Source organism: Gopherus evgoodei, chromosome 3, assembly GCF_007399415.2.
Source record: "Gopherus evgoodei ecotype Sinaloan lineage chromosome 3, rGopEvg1_v1.p, whole genome shotgun sequence".
Taxonomy (NCBI): domain Eukaryota; kingdom Metazoa; phylum Chordata; order Testudines; family Testudinidae; genus Gopherus; species Gopherus evgoodei.
In genome coordinates this window covers 171,017,943-171,032,523 of record NC_044324.1, presented here as the reverse complement: position 1 = coordinate 171,032,523, position 14,581 = coordinate 171,017,943, and positions in this window count along the sequence as shown.

The following is a 14,581-nucleotide window of genomic DNA, read 5'->3' as shown; positions in this document are numbered from 1 at the left end:
TTATAGTGATAGACTCAAGGAGCTCAATCTTATTGCTGGAAGATTCTCTGCACGTCGTCTTTAAACCATGATTTGAGGACTTCAATAGCTCAGACACAGGTTTGATACAGGAGTGGGTGGGTGAGATTCTGTGTCCTGCATTGGGCAGGAGGTCAGACTAGATGATCATAATGGTCCCTTCTGACCTTAAAATCTATGATTCTAATGGTGGTAGATTGAGAACCTGGGGATCTATTCCCAGACGATGTAATTCACTCCTGAGAAGCAGGCCAGGAAAAGATCCAGACAGCACTAAGGTGGTGCCTAAGCCATGTTCACATGGCAATAAAATGCAAATTTCCTCTTTCAGCCCACAGTAGGTCGGTCCATATTCCTCACCCCTGACTTAGGATCTGTTCTCACTCAGTGATACGATAGCTCATACTCCAATGGCCATTCTTGCACCCTCCCCCATCCCCGAGCCCCCCGCCTTGTGGCACCACCCGCCCTGGGACAGCTCCCCACCCTCCGCCCTGAGGCACCCCCCTGCCCCAGCTTACCCTTGCCCACCTCCTCCCTGAGCTGCTTCACTTCTCCTGCCTCCCAGGCTTGCGGTACTGATCAGCTTAGGTGCCGCAAGCCTGGAAGGCGGGACAAATGAAGTAGCCACAGGTGCTCGGGGAGGAGGCGGGGCAGGGGTGGTCTGGGGTGGTCCCCTGCATGCTGCCAGCCCCCCCACTTGCTGCAAGGGGCCCTTCCCGCGCTCCCCTGCCCCAGCTCCCTCCGCCTAAATGCTGGCGGTGACCAGGGCGGCCGAAGATCCAGCTGCCGCGGTCGCTGCCGAAGAAAATGCTGCCCCCCAAATCCTGGCACCCTAGGCGACCACCTAGATCACCTAAATGGTTGCACTGGCCCTGAATACGCCTCCCCAAGAGGCAGTAGCTAGGTCCACAGAAGAATTCTTCCATTCACCTAGCACTCTTTACATGAGAAGTTAGGTCAGTATAGCTATGTCGCTCAGGGGTGTGGATTTTTCCTAGACGTACCACTGTAAAATCATAGCATACACCAGATCTCAGTCACAACCAACCTGGGCTGCATTTCAACCAGTGACTTAGAGTGTGGAGCCTTTCACTTCAATTATCAATCCCCATAGTCATCCAGTCCCTGTAGCTCTCTCTCCTTTTTTTTTTTTTTTTTTAAATGAGGCTGATCTGCAGACCACAGAGATTGAAGTTTAAATGGAAAGAAACACACTTGTAAAAATGGGAATGCAGACCTGGGTTTAACAGGACTGTACCCTTTGACCCTCAAAGGCCCCTGTCCCAATTGAAGGGAAGTTTGCTCTGGGCCCCCCCTTATGGTAGGGCCCGCAAACAGAATGGTGTTCTGAGTCAGCAAACAAGGCACACCACCAGTAAAATTGGACCCTGCTGCCTCTCCATCTATGACCATGCACAAGGTCGCAATGCCAATTAAACTTGACCCTTCTGCTTCCATCTATGGAGGGGCAGATGGGCCAAATTTGAGTGGCACTGCATTCTGGTTTTAGTCACTTGAAATGTTGGAAGGTATGGGAATGCTGGGTTCACACTATAAAATAAATTGCTATTTATATACCCTGTGGTTTCTCGGTCAAGTCATACAGCATTTATTACAGCTCTTTTATTTCCATCAGTATGTTTTTTGCCATGTGAGTCCCTCATATCTCTCACTTCATTTACTGATTACCTGCAGTTTCCATACCTAAGGCCTGATCCTGCTCACTGACCAAAAACTGAGTTTGGCTACTGACTTTACTGGGGGCAGCACTTGGGAAGTGGGCCCAAGAAACTAGTGTGGAAGGCAGCATAGGACACTATTTTAGAGGTTAAGGGAGTATTTTTCCCTCATTATCTTGCCTTCCTGTTTTAATTGCAGCAAGGTGCTTAGATGCCAAGGCAACAGAAACATTATTTATAAAGCTTTAAATAACGAAATAAGCATCTGGTGAGATGTCTCCTACAAGCTTATTTTACTGTAACAGTTCAGGACCAGACACTGATTGTTACTGATTTTATTTTGCTTTCAAGACAGCATGATTAAAATCTGGATTCTTATTAATTTCACTTTTTTTGAAGCAACAATGCTTTCCTGACTAATTCCCTTAGCTGCTATCTTCAAGATCAGAAGCAAAGCTGTCATTAATGCATTTTATAGTTGCCTAGCTAGTAGAGTAAAAGGAATGACCCAAAAGCATCAATTCTGCGGTGCTTGCATTCTGCATTTAATTATAAAATAAAAAATATTTGTATTTATAAGAGGCCTGATCGTACAAGATACTGGGCATCCCCTATGAGTAGGAGATCTGACCCAGTTCTAAAGGACTTCAGAGGAAGTTCAGTGAACTTCTATTTATCAGATTCTGTTTACATATTTGTGCTAGCATGAAATATGACCGATCATTTTTTTCCATTTTGTCCTAATTCACACAGTCTACCTTAGGTAGGGGATTGAATATTGTGTCCAGTCATCCAAGTAACCTCTCAGATATTTTGTAAGATATTCATACTTTTTTACTGAAGTGCTTTTAATAAGTTACATAGGCTACCTATCGTCACATATGCTGTATGGAAGCTTCCCCTGCTTTTGATCTTGTTCCTTCTGTTTCTTATCTCAATCCTTAAAAGTGGAGGTTTGTGTTTCATCGCTGGCTAAAACTCCTACCAAGATGCTTCTTCCCACTTGCGTTATTGTATTTGCTTCTCAATCTTCTTGCTTCCCTGTGTAATGTCAGAACTTTACTACTGCTTAGCTCAATGTTATCCTGGCAGAATTCCAATTCAGGTAATTATACCCGGGTCTATCTAAAGTTTCCTGCTGTAGTTTCGTTGAGAGAAGTCATTCTTCAGTTCCTATCCTAAATTGTTCTAGTGTGTTGTTGATGCTGGTAAATTCTGTAGCTAAGTCAGAGGTGGCTGCATTTCAGTGTTCACTGAATATAAAACTTTCTGATGGTAGAATGATAATATAGTAAAAACAGTTTATAAAAAAAAAAACAGATTGCCCCTCTTAATAAGACATTTAAGGAGAGGGAGAAGAGAAAATTTTGGTCGCACTCGAAATAGAGACTTTACACTGTAGTACCACTCTGAATTCAGTCCACATTTGTTACACACAAAATGGCTATTCAGTGACCTATTGTATATGATGTGAGTTCATGGTCACAGTCCACAAATGTACATATCAATATACCACTCTCACTACTTGGCACTCTGATTAGCAATCTCAGCAGAGAGGCCAAGGACTGAATGGGTATGTCTACACTGCAACAAAACACTCACAGCTGGCCCAGAACACCTGTCAGTTGAATCAGGCTTTGGAGGCTCAGGCTGCAGGGTTATAAAACTGCAGGATAGGTTAAGCCTAGAATCTGGAACCCCATGAAGGGTGAAGGTCCCAGAGCCCAGGCTCCAGTCTGCACTTAAACAATACAATTTTATAGCAGTCAGTTAACACATGCCTGGCACAGACGTTTTATAGATATACCCAACGAGACATGGAAAGAAAATTATGTTCTCACAGCTAAAGGTGGTCCTTCAAGTCAAAAATGAAGCACATTGCAGGGACACAGTATGAAGAAAGTTTGGGTTGCTGATGTCTGCATTGTACCTACTTAAGGAGTTGTAGCGCCTCAATTCCGAGGCTAGTTCAATGCTGGTCCCAATGAACATTAGTGCAACCTGTAGCAAGGGGATGTGGTCTCCCTCCCAGATGGACTGAGGAACAGCTGCAACCGCCTCCTGGTGGGCAGAGCCAGGACACCGATGCTCACCCTGCCAGAAGCAAAGGGGAGGAACAGGAACCGGAAGTATAAAAGGTAGGCCCTCCAGCTCAGAGCCTTTTTCACTGGCAGCTTATCTATCACTACCTGACCTTCTCCAAGGTTCCCAGCAACTCACAGTCTTTCTATATGTGGTTTTCTTTGATGTCCTGCATAGTTTATGGTATTCTCTGAAGGTTCTCTTGTACTGTGTGGCTCTCTCTAATGTCCCTAGCTGCTCAGAGTCTTATATGGGATCCTCTGTCCTGGGGAGGCCTTCTCTGGTTTTCTCTGTCACTGTAAGGCCTTCTCCGAGATACCCTGCAGCTATTATTCTCCTCCAAATGCCTTGACACCCCTGATGACCCCCAGCACCTACATCCTTAGCAGCTTCCATCCTCTTCTGATGCCCCCTGGCTGTAGTTTGGTTTCTTTGATCTTTCCCAGCTGACTCTTAGCACTATCCTGTTATCCCCTCTTCCTCCTCTCTGATCTTCACAGGCACCTCTTGCTCTTTAATGGTCATTTCCCCATTTTATTTATGAATTTATGTTTGGTGCAGATCATTGTCACTCATCTACATATTAGTCACTCATCTACATTAGTGACCATGTGGCCAAAAATGCCCATTTAAACTTTTGTGAAGAACCTGCTTTATTTTAGAAAATGTATAGCTGCTTTATTTCGGCGCAGTCATGTCCGCCTCAGGAGACGTTGACTATAGAAGCCTGTTGCATCTGAGTTTTGGGATTGTGGAGGAGAGGACCTTGCCATCAGAGGCCATCTATAATATAAGTTGTTGCCATAGGAGAGGGCAAGCTTAGCCACCTTTTTTAGGTCCCTGAGGTGAAGAGGAGGGCTCTGGAAGCTTGGCTGAGGTTCAGTTCATGCATGCCTATTAATCTTATTTGCATTCTGTTGTAAATGTACAAGACAACTGTGACATCCACACAAACACAATGGTGTACATGAACATTAAATTTTTCAAGCAAAGTTGTGTGCTCTATAGAGATGAATGAGACACCGTAGAAGGCTTTAAGTGGCTGAGTTGCCATAAAAGACCATGTGACAAAGTAGGAAATTTTCGTAATATTTTTGAGTCGTTAGGGCCTCAGCTTCCCCTATATGCTGCAGTGTTCCCTAGTGGGTGTAAAGGGACTGTCTGCTGTCAGGGCAGGCTATGACACAGATGTGAATGGTGCCTAGCTCTCCAGGTCTCAGGTCCCATATTAAGGGAGCTCTTGAGAAAACAATGATAGATCCAATTGCCTGGTCACTGAAACATAGCAAACAATGACCATAGATTGTCCCACCTCTCTGCAGGAAGTAGAGCAGCATTTCCCCAGCTTGAGAACAAAGCAAGGAGGGGTGTAAGGTGGCAGATGAGTGTGGACTGTGGGAAGCAGTTGGGGCACACCTGGAAGTCTGACAAAGGAGATCAGATGGACTAAGGCAGATGGACCTTGAACAATGGGGTTCATCTACAGCTTAGCTGGGCTCTGAGCTAACCAGAATGGACTACGCTTTAACCATCATTCCTCCATGTTAGCCTAATATTTTCCAGATGACGAATAAACCCTACTGTTTTGACAACACTGTGTGGCACTGCACATGCTTGGAGAGGTGCATTGATCCCTAAAAAGTGTGTAAGTCTCCATCGGGGTCTGTCTCAGTTGGACTCACTAAACAGAACTCATGATCTAAAGCAGGAGTGCTGCAGGCACAGAGATCCAGTCTAAGGAGGCAGTGAAGCCGTGTTGCTTACCCTGGAGGAGGAACAAGACCTCTAGGAGTCCTGGCACACTGAAGGGGTTCCTCCTAGAAAACATTCCAAAGCTGGGGCCATGGCACTGATCCTTTGGATTTGTGACAGACCATATAGTGCGAGGAAACATCAGGAGAAGATGTGAGCTTCCAGAGGCACGGAGGAAGAGTCAAGACTGCAATTTGAATGGGAAATTGTAGAAGACTGCATAGTGCCAAGAAAACATTCGAGAAGACCATGAGTAACTAAAAAGATGGCACAGTCTGGGGAAAACTAGAGAAGACAGTTAATTGCTGGAGAAGTTGGCCACACAGTGCCGCAGAGACAAGGGGAAGCACAAGAAAGGATGCAAATTGTCAGAGAAACTAGAGAATCCAGCATATAAACAAGGGGCAGGGACAACAGAGAGAATGAGATCTGTCAGGCAAGAGAGAGGAAGGTCAGATATCTGTTTTCCCCAAGTGGCTCACAGAAAAAGTCTGTGCTCTGAGAGAATCCTGCCTGCTTCTTTCTTGAAGCTGAGAACATAATCCCTTTCAGTGCTAACTCAAAGAGATGAATGCCTCCTAATAAGCTGCCAACACCATTTTTGGGAAACAACACTATAAGGACTTATGTGTCTCCCTTAGCATTTAAGCTGGTCTTGGAAAGCAGAGAATAGGAAGGGGAAATAAGAACTTAAGGGAAAATGAAACACTGTAAGGACTACAATTACACCTGCTCCTGTGAAGGTATGTAGGGGGAGAAGACACAGGGATCCTTTTACCCTCCTTCCCCAGCATCCTCATGCAGCAGGCAGTCATCATTTCATTTTTTTTTTAAAGCATTACAGAAACAATGCTTAAAATATATTTTATTGCTGCCACTTCCAGCTCCATATCATTTCTATACCAGGGCCAACACAATCTCTACTTGTAGCGCTGGTTGGCTCTGAAAGGGTGTCTCTTGTGGGGCCTGGCCAGGACCAGGGCCTCAATTCTAGCATGCTGATATGTGAAGCACATTTGCTAGATTCCTATTTAAAACCCTCTCTACACTGCACTCCTCCCCAAGGGAATGCCACTGTGCACTGGTGCTCCAGCAGTGAATCTCCTCCCTTTCTCCAGCACAACTGAGTCTTGACAGAGACAGATTATGGAATCTGCACTTTGATTTAAAAAAATAAACAACCCCCCCATTTTTGGCGAGGCTTCATTAGGGCAACCAGTAAAAGATTTCCAGTCCCTTTAGGTCAAGGCTCTCAGATTCTGCATCAGGTTCTGATTCAGCCCCCATTAATGCTTCCTCATCAACATCACTAACAATGGTCTCCTCACTGGGGGTATAACTAGGATTATACTTACTGCCAGAATCCTCTGGCACAGAATCACTGTGAGTCAGAGCAGGAAAATAATTAACCCTTATGATACTTCTCTGAGGAATGAAGAGAATACATAATAAGATTTATGGGGTACTGAATTAATCCTGCTCCTGAGGAAAAGAACTTCCAGACTCTGAGGTTAGCATTGCCACTCTTGAGATAGGAGGTTACTATATCAGTGCGGGAAAATTCTCCACCACACATATAACCAGTGTATATTCTTCACTTACTGTAGTTAAACAGCAAACTGCTACCACTTACTAATCACTGAATTCCCTCATGAGAGTAGGGCTCTTTGAGGGCCCACACAGAGCTCCCTGCACAATTATTCAGAGTAACTCCATCAAAGTCAATGGCGTCACAATATTGTGAAGCTAGCGAAAGATCAGAATCAGACACTTCAACTCCCTTATACCCAACTACCAATGTCTAACTGACATAGCACCTTCAAATTTGTCCCTCAGCATTTTCCCAGCCCAGAAGACCAGATAAGTATATGGTTAAATTTACAACTCCACACGTTGAAGAGGCTTACTGGAAAATGTGCACCACACATGGGGAATTTCGCTGCCTCTTGGAAGAGAAAGCTACATAACGAGTCAGATACACAGGTTTACATTTTTGGAGCTTTGTTCAACTTTAAATGAACAGCAATTAAAAAAAATCAATTAATTCGGCAGCAGGCATCCCCAGCAAAGCACATTAACATTCTTGATCACCACCCATAAACCAGTGATTTGGTTTAATGGACTGGAGGAGAGGTAGTATGGTCCCTGCTGGCCTGCAGAAATCTCCAGAGAACTGCATACCATAGAGACTTCTGTCTGTGAAAAGCAAGACATCCAAGATCTTGAAGCCTCTGGGACCCTAAGAGCATCCTCATGCCAGAAGGCAAGGGGCTCCCTGCTATCTAGCAGTGAGTTTCAGCTGGTCTGACCAGCTCAGTGTAGCTCAACTCACTACTGTTATCAGCATCTAAAAAGGTGTCATGTAATACATCATTGGAAAACTAATAACTCACTGATCACTAATATTCTTGCATGATTTATGTACGGTCAACCCACAAAGGATTATGAAAATGTGCTGAAATTATAACGAAAATGTATTTAAACCAGGCATGTCAGGGGAATTGAAAAGAATTTTTTTTTTCCAGATGAAGAGACCAACACCTCAACCCAGGTGTGACTGAATTCAATCTGCTATTCATCTGTATTGGAGACTGTAGGAAGAGAGAATTGCCATTGTAGAAATCCCTAGTAGAGAAGACAGCATGGAGTCTACACCAGACAGCATGGCATCCACACCCTGCAGGGAAAAGGAGCTCTATCCAGGGATAGATTTCAGAAGACTTCATCTGAAAGGTTTATTTGGCTGGGGGGAGGGAAAGGGGAAACAAACCTTAAGTTATCCTTCACCTGAGGTGACAAGAAATACCACCATCTTGGATTCTGTGGGGATCCTGACTAAAAGCAGATTGCTGAGGAAACTACTTTGAACAAAGACTACTGCTTGTTAAGTCAGGTCTTAGCCATAAGAAAGCGTATTTTTGTTTGTATCCCTTTCTATCTGTTCATTATACTTGAACTCACTTAAAACATAAAATAATTAAAAAGAGCTTTTATCTGACACTGCTTTGATTGAAGTGACATGACTGTGAACTCCAGTTAAGGTAACAAGCTGCTGTTTCGGTTTCTTTAAAGGAGCAACAAAATTAATAACTTTCTCTGAGTGTTCCAGGAGAGAGCTGGTCACTGCAGAGAGAACGTTTGGGACAATTTGGGACTGTGGGGGAGGTGCTGGTGTCGCTACCAGTAAATGGGCAGTGGAAGCCATGATGTGACCTGCATGCCTGTAGGCTGGGTGTTAGCCTCCAGGCTGTTAGCCACAGCAGCATAGCATTTAAGGTACCCAGACTTGCAGGGCAGGTGGTGACAATACACCTGTACTGGTCTTTGTTGAATCCCAGAACGTGACAGTCTCAATCTTTCGCACCTCTGTAGGGAATTTAGTTCAAAGCAACTGTTTATACATTTTTACATAGCAAATACTATGTTTGCAAATCTTCCTTTTATGACCTTTGTTTTTAAATCAACAAAAGTAAACTGTACAGAAGGAAAGTTAATGTTACGGCATCACAGACTTACCCTGTTTCTAAAGAAAAATGGAGAATATGGTAGGAGATGAATAATTGGCTTATAAAGGCAGATGATCAGCCTTGCTCCAACCTCTTTGCGCTGTTCAGGTGGCACAAGGAGTAGAGACTGGCTGCATCCCCATTGCTGGAGATTCCTCTGGATGGTGGAGTCCGGAGGAAGCACAGCTAGCTCCTACACTACCCTCCCCGGGGCAGGAAGTAGATCAGGGGCCAAAAGGAGGTATGGCCTGAGTGAAATGAGCTCTGGCTATGTTCAGCAGCTAGATGGTCACTCAGGGACATGAGGAAACTCAGGGAGCCACAATCAGCTTTCTGATGGCCCCTCATCTCTCCTGTGCCTGCAGAGAATCTAGTTGGATATTTTTGTTTATAAATTCACATCCTTCATGTACATACTTTTGACATGACTTGGTCTGATACAGTCAGGACACAATCCCACTCCTGTAAAAGTGACTGGGAGTTTTGCCATTAACATTTGTGGGAGCAAGATTAGGCTCATAATGTGCTCTGTATTTACCAACAAACAAGTCAGCAATACTTGCTAATATAACCGGCAAATACTCTAATCACTTAGGAGGAGACTGTCTGGATGTGTATTTCAAATCTTGACAGAGCTTATCTCCTTCCATATAAAGTTACAGTATAAATCCTTGCATGGAATCAATGCAGACTCCTCCCACTCCTACACACATTTCTCCCCCTCCTTATTTTTTAAACTATTTAAAATCTTATAAAAGTTGCCAGATTGATAGCTTTGAAGATTTAATTCCTCTGCAACAACAAACTAAGCTTATCAAAGGCCCAGATCAACACAGTGACTGCTGTGTCAAGGTGCATAATGGAAATTCTGCACGCTGGGTGTGGGGAAACAATTCAAGGCATGGATCTTGGCTTTCAGACATGTCTCTACTGGGCCTCTTGATCAGTATTATGCCCTACAGCTACTCCAGGTCTGGGTAAAACATGCTTTAGATGTGTAAAATTTCAGGGTTTACAATATTGCAGAGCTAGAACAACAAAGTTGAGTGTTTCACGCCATTCCAGGAATAGGGAACAGGATAAAAACGTTCATTAATCTCCTTTAAAACTTTCCTTTTAAATATAAATCTAAACTCTACCTGCACCAACATTCCATGAAATACAAATACTCCTTCAGTGTTCCAATCTGCTATAAGAAAATAGGGTGATAAATAATAGTCAACAGAATGTCAAGAACAAATAATGCCAAACCAACCTGATTTCCCTCTTTGACAGGGTATCCAGCTTAGTGGATTAGGAAGAGTAGCAGACATGAAATATTCAGACTTTAGTAAGACTTTTGACAAAGTCTCATGTGACAGTCTCATGAGCAAATGAGGGAAATATGCCCTAGATAAAATTAGAAGGTATGTGAACAACTGATTGAAAAATATTTTCATTAATGAAAATAGATAATGAAGTAGAGTACACTTACAACATTTTCAGATGACACTAAAGTGGGAGGGGTTATAAGCACTTTGGAGGACAGGATCAGAATTTTAAATGACCTTGATAATTTGGGAATTGATGTGAAATCAACAAGCTGAAATTCAATAAAGACAAGTGCAAAGTATTACACTTAGTAAGGAAAAAAATCATATGCACAAATACAAAATGGGGAATAACTGGGTGGGCAGCAGTTCTGCAGACAAGGATTTAGGGGCTATTGTTGACTCATTGAATTTGTGACCCACAATGTGGTGCTGTTGTGAAAAAGGGAAATATTATGGGATGTATTAACAAAACAAGAGTGTCATATATAGGATCCAGGAGCTTATTGCCCCACTCTACTCAGCACTAGCAAGACCTCAACTGGACTACTGTGTTCCGTTCTGGGCACCACACTTTAAGATAGATAAGGACAAATTGGATAAGAGGTTTAGAAAACATGACCTGTGAGGAAAGAATGAGAGAACTGGGCATGTTTAGTCCTGAGAAAATAAGACTGAAGAGGGACCTAATGATAGTCTTCAAATATGTAAACGGTTGCTTTAGAGCGGACAGAGATCAATTGTTCTCCATGTCCACTAAGTGTAGGACGGGAAGTTTGCAGCTAGAGAGATTTAGGTTAGATATCATCATAAAGCAATCTTATCCTAAGGCACCCCCTTGCAGCAGGCACTGACATGAGCAGTGTGCCTGCCTCAATTTCCCATTTCTATAGCGCATGCAAAGGAACAGTCTGAGTGTCCAATACAAAAAATACATCTGGGAATAATTTATTCACATACACTGTGATGCTGTATGGAATCTAGGGGACACTTTAGGATATTACAAATACCAATATTGTAAAATTGCACTGAGTTATGCCAGATATGTCGTGCAAGGTATCTGCAAAAATGTTATAATTTGCCAGGTATGATAATCTCGTTTATGTGTTTGTATCACCCTTGTATTGTAAGTTATATGTATGGTACATCTGTATTTCCAAAAACTTATGCTGTGCATCTGGGTGACACCTCCAGACAGATGGGCATTAGCACTGCCTAGCCTGTTTGACAGCCCATCAAGGGACATCAGCTATACAACATCAGCTACACAATTGACCTGTTGAGAGAAGGCAAGGGATACACCTTATGACTCCGCAAGGCATGCAGGGACATGCCTATGGACAAAACTCTAAGGCTTCCAGTCCATGTGCTGGGCAGCTTGTGTTTGGAACAAAGGAAATCAAGCTGCATGGCAAAAAGCTATAAAAGGCAGTTGCACCTTCTCCATTTTGTCTTCAGGCCTGCTTCTTACCTCTGGAGAACTCTTTCTACAAAAAAAGCTCTGAACAAAGGACTGAATGACCCATCTAAGCTGTGGATGTGTTCCAGAGGGACTTTCAAGCCAGCAAGCTCACTAACACTGCTAGGAACCTGATATATGGACTTTTAAGTCTTTGTTTCTATGTGACTTTTACCATTTAACATCTCTATTCTTGTTCTTACTTTTTCCTTTAATAAACTTTTAGTATTAGACACTAAAGGATTGGCTGCCAGCATGATATTTTGGGTAAGATGCAAACCTATACTGACCTGGTAATGTGGCTGACCCTTTCGGGTCAGACAAACATTTTGTATATGTGAGCAGAGTTTTTTAAATAACTTCACACTGTACTGGATTTATGTGCTGATGAGAGCCAGCAAACTGGAATGCTATAAAGGGGCGGTGTGATTTCTGTTTTGCTTCTTGATAACCAGCATGGAGGATCAGAAGCACACAGTTTGTGACTGGTTAGTGGAGTTTAACTTCAGTGTTACCCACCAGTCTTGGGAGCATTTGCTTTCCCTTTTGTAGCCTGAATTGACCTTGGTATTTCCACTGAAGGCTACCCCAGGCACCCTGGGTGACATATACAAGTGCAGTAATTCCCTCAAAGCTTTGTAGTAAAACTATTTTCCAATTTCCATACTACTAAACAATCAGCAAGTTTTTCCTCATTCCCCTCCCCCAGGAATATCACCAGCAAGTTACCCACCCAAGAGTCAATAGCAGTATTTTGTTCTCAGTTCCCTTGGCCCCCAATCCAGGGCCACACTGCCTGCGTGAGTAAGCTTCTCTCAGCCCTTCACTCATGTCTTCACCGTGAGGGCTCACCCTCTGGCAATATTCCACCTCTTCCAGACCTACCTGCCCAGGAGTCCTGCCACTGCTCAGGGGATCCCCATCCTCCTACAACCACCCTCCTGTCTCTAGGATCAGCTTCCCCTGACCAAGCTGGATCTTCTCCATTTTGCTGAAGGCCACTACCTAAGCCTTCTGCTCATCGGGGTCCCCCAGCTATGGTCAGTTCTCACCAACAGCTTTCCTCCAAGCTCTTCATGAGCTCAGTTACTGCTCTCCTTCCAGTCAACCCCTGTTGCTCTTCTTTGGTGTTTTTTCTCTCTCTCTCTCTCTCGGCTCTCAGGCCAGTAGGCCCACTGAGAGAAGTTTGGGGACCCAGTACATCATGTTCATTGACGCCTCACACCCTCACATTTCATTTTAACTACACAGACATTACAAACATTTTTAGGAGCCTCCAGTACAATTGTCCCCCATTTCACCCCATCAGCCCTGCAGGCAGCTCTCACCAGCCCATTCCTGACTCTCCCTCAGACTCTAATCCACCAAGTCTCTGATTCGGCCAATCTCCTCCCTCATGGGGGCTAGATGACCTCTTTTAAGCCCAGATGGGATCAGTTTACAAGTCACAGGTGCACTAGCTTCCTTCCTCTTAAACAACCAATGTCACTTTGAAACAGATAGTTAAGCATTGGAACAGGTTGTAGAATCCCCACCATGGGGAGTTTTTAAGAACAGATTAGATTTACACCACTCAGGAGTGGTCTAGGCATACTTGGTCCTGCTTCAGCACAGGGGAAAGGACAACATAACCTCTTGAGGTGCCTTCCAGCCGTACTTTTCTACGGCAGCATGAAAGGAGCCTGTAACAATTCCATTACACTATGTAAGAGATGGTTTATGCCAGAAGTCCCCAATCTGTGGGGCATGCCCCTCTACAGGGACACGGAGGAATGTTCAGGGGGGCACGGCTGGGGCCTGGGCCAGCCCCCACAGGGGGCAGGGAGGGAGTGCCCCCCAGCCCCAGCTGCAGCCTCGGCCTTGGCCCCTTTACTCCAGCTCTGGGGAGGGCAGGGGGCATGGACTGGGGTAAGGGGGGGCACAAGGTAAAAAGTTTGGGGGCCGTGGATCTATGCACTATGAATATGTCTACACTGGAACTGGAAAATGTGAATTCCAGCTCAAGGGGAAATACCTGCACCAGCGCTTATCATGCTATCACACTAAGAACAGCAGTGTAGCCATAGTGGTGAGAGCAGCAGGTGGGGCTAGCATCCCTGAGTATTATTGCAGCTGAGACCATAGCTATATACTCTCCTGCCATTCACGCCATGGCAGATACATTTCTATTTTTAGCATGCTAGCTTGATCAGAGCTAGCACTGGTATGTCTCCTCAAGCTGGAATTTACTCCTTCCAGCTTCAGCGTACACATACCTTATGAAGTGGTACAACCCCTAGAGTAGACATAGGTATACCTGTATAAAGGAACTTAAGCTATACCCACATAAGCATCTTTTTACTGGTATAACTATGTCCATGCCTGGGGATTGTGTCGCTTTAACTACATCCGTTTCTAGTTCAATATAGCTCTAGTGGTACAGAGGTGTAGACAAGCCCCAAGTCACTACTGTCAAGTAAAAGCCTCTCTTCTATTTACAGAGTAATGTCAGAGATCACTGCATCTCCCATTTACGCAAGCTGATGATATGGCCCTATCCTCTGTAAGCTCAGAAATTCCACTCAAGCAGTTAATACTAACAATATCTGACTGCTTGAAAAGCGGCACAATTGCTGCTTCGTGAGCTGGCAACCAGATGCTGTTCTTTTCCCTGCGGACCAATTCTAGGACTGCTATAACACTTTCAGTCTCCATGGCCAGAGTAGTGACAATATGGATTCTGCTCCCAACCATATGTCTCCTGTATGACAGCACATTACTTTGAATAAATTA